The following is a 3,089-nucleotide window of genomic DNA, read 5'->3' as shown; positions in this document are numbered from 1 at the left end:
TCCGTTGATGGCCTTGTCGTAGCAATTATTTAATTAAAGAAAAGTAATTTTACGTTTTTAAGATATAATAGAAATTGTTTCTAGTCTGCGTAAAGTCTTTAACTAGAGTGCTTCGTTAGCCGTCGCAGAGTCCGAGGGTAAGAGAAAACAAGAAGATAAAAACGGGGCGGGGGGGTGGGGGGGGGGGGAGAGAGAGAGAGATGTATATTTTTTATTATCTCCACATAGGTCTTCAGCTATCATGGGCAAGCAGAGTCATGATGAGATTGTTAGGCAGGGGCTGTTACAAAAAGATGTCGTGCTTGGCAATGCTTTGGTTGACGTGTATGCTAAGTGTGGTGTACTTTTTAAGCCCATGTCGACATTCTTTGCATTTGCTGGAAACATTGTAAATCTTTTTGGCACTCCTCTTATTGCACATATCACGCAATTAGTGAATTCCAAGAGGCGACATCCCGGACAGAGCACTTTTTGTGCTTTGTCAAGCGCTCCACATTTGGCATACATATCAATCAAGGTAGTACCAAGCACGACATATCGGCATCTTGTGTACATCCACATGCCTTCAAGATGCACGCTTATGTGACTGCATCTGGAGAGAGGCACTCGCTTCGCATTTGCTAAAAACAGACTAGAGCTTTCTGGCCTTGCCATAGGGGGAAACCTTGCAATCAGTGCATTCCAAGAGTCCACACTCCGGACAAGAAGCTCCTCAAGCAAATATTGCGTAGAGCCACATGCCTTCAAGATGTAAGCATAGCTTGCAAGACAAAAGTATATGTGGCTGAATTTGGAGAGTAGACGTGCTTTGCATCCCGCAATCGATGCATTCCAAGAGGTGACGTTCTGGACAGAGCACTTTTTGTGCTTTCTCAAGCGCTCGACATTTGGCTTACATATCGAGCAAGGTAGTGCCAATCACAACATATTGGCATCTTGCGTACAGCCAAATGCCTTCAAGATGCATGCTTATGTGATTGCATCTGGAGAGAGGCCGTCCCTTTGCATTTGTTGAAAACAGACTAAAGCTTTTTGGTCGTGCCATAGGAGCAAATATTGCAATCAGTGCATTCCAAGAGTCCACACTCTGGACAAGAAGCTCCTCGTGCAATTGCGTAGAGCCACATGCCTTCAAGATGTGAGCATAGCCTGCAATACAAAATTATATATGGCTGAATTTGGAGAGATACACGTGCTTTGCATCCCGCAAGTAGTGCATTCTAAGAGGCGACATTCCGCACAAAGCACTTTTTGTGCTTTCTCAAGCGCTCGACATTTGGCATACGTATTGACCAAGGTAGTGCCAAGCATGACATATCTGCATCTTGCTTACAGTCACATGTCTTCAAGATGCACGCTTATGTGATTGTATCTAGAGAGAGGCCCTCGCTTCGCATTTGCTAAAAATAGACTAGAGCTTTCTGGCCCTGCTATACGGGGAAATCTTTCAATCAGTGCATTCCAACAGTCCACACTCCGAACAGGAAGCTCCTCGAGCAATTGTGTGGAGCCATGTGCCTTCAAGATGTAAGCATAGCCTGCAAGACATAGGTGGCATACATAGGTGGTTGCATTTTTTGGAAATAGACTAGAGCTTTCTCTTGTGGCAAATCGTGCAATCAGTGCATTCCAAGAGTCGATAGTCTGGATAGGCAGCTGAAAACAAACTAGAGCTTTTTGGCCCTGCTCCTGTTGTGCATATCCCGTGACGAGTGCATTCCAAGAGTCCACACCTCGGACAGGACGCTCCTCGAGCACTCGCGTAGAGCCACATGCCTTCAAGGTCTAATCATAGCCTTCAACACGAAAGTATAGGTGATTGAATTGGGAGAGATGCACTTGCTTTGTATTCGCTGAAAATAGCCTAGAGCTTTCTTGCCCTGCTCTTGTTACGCATATCCCGCAATTAATGCATTCCAAGTGGCGACATTTCGCGCACAAGAAGTCCTCAAGCACTTTTTGTGTTATTGTATAGGAAAGAGAGGCAACATGTGTGTATAGGAAGGTGCAATCCAAGAAGAGGAGCAACATAGGAAAGGAGATCACCATCCGAATGTGGAAAAGGCGTGAGTTTGTTGGAGTTGTCTCAATAAACTCTACCCACTTCTGAGCAAGCCAATGAAATGCCTTGATGAAGAGTAAAACAGTCACGATAGCCACAAAGGGCACATTGAATTCATCTCTGAAGATGATCATGGCAAAGAGGATCTCCATAAGCTCGCGCCAAAATTGTTCATTGAGTCGCTCAACTTTAGCTTCCTTGAGGCGACCAAGAAAGAGGAGATTCAAAGTCTGCCAAGCAACACACATGAGGACAAGGGCCATGTTGGAGAGGAGAACAAGGCTGATCTCAGAGGTAGCATTCAAAAACTTCAAAGTGCCCGCTCAAGCAGATGAACCTGGCAGTGCTCCTGCCATGGCGTCACTGTTGCCCAAAGAGCCAGTCATGGCATCTTGTTGCCTTTGCATCAAAGCAACATAATATGCCTTTGCATACTCTTCCTGCCAAAAAACCCCAAAATAAGATTTGCATTCCCGGAGCTGTGTGAAAAAATATTGTCTGGCCACCTGTAACTTCCTTTGCTTTGCTTCCTTGTCGTCCTCAAGCACTTTTGAATCTATACTTGCTACAGTGGTTGCCAAGCCATCTGCGAGTTCTGGTCTTCAGACTTCGCCTCTGGCTTAACATCACCGCATTGCTCTGCAGTTAAGTTCATTCCATCTCGAATCATCCATGGGGGCAGTACTTTCATGGCCCCCCCCAGCTACGTTCTCTTTGGTATCTTCCTCTTTGCTCCTGCCATGCATAGTTTTGTAGTTTTGATCAGTAATATTAAGGCTCGCTTCAGGCTACCTGGAGCCTATGGGAGATGCTAAAGCGATTGAGCGCAAAAGACAACCTGTGGAGACGAGCCGACGAGCTGCTGCAGTGAGCATAGTGTGCCTACGATTGAAAAAGCGAGGCTCGTTAAAAATAACGAGGGAGCCGTTAGAAAATCCCGGACACGTGGGTTAACGAGAGGGCAGCATTGCGATTTTTCCCTCTACGCTAACGAAGTAAAAAGGGTTGGATTTTGAGTGAGATTGTG

General features: G+C 45.7%; 1 pseudogene; it reads right to left on the bottom strand.

Annotated features, from left to right (window-relative positions):
* Positions 1-2,385: 2,385 nt before the first annotated feature.
* LOC147453458 (uncharacterized) lies at positions 2,386-2,717 on the bottom strand (annotated as a pseudogene).
* Between the last annotated feature and the right edge of the window lie 372 nt (positions 2,718-3,089).

The sequence above is a fragment of the Adiantum capillus-veneris genome, chromosome 7 (genome assembly GCF_014529385.1).
Source record: "Adiantum capillus-veneris isolate H3 chromosome 7, ASM1452938v2, whole genome shotgun sequence".
NCBI lineage: Eukaryota > Viridiplantae > Streptophyta > Polypodiopsida > Polypodiales > Pteridaceae > Adiantum > Adiantum capillus-veneris.
This window is presented reverse-complemented; position numbering and strand designations above follow the sequence as displayed.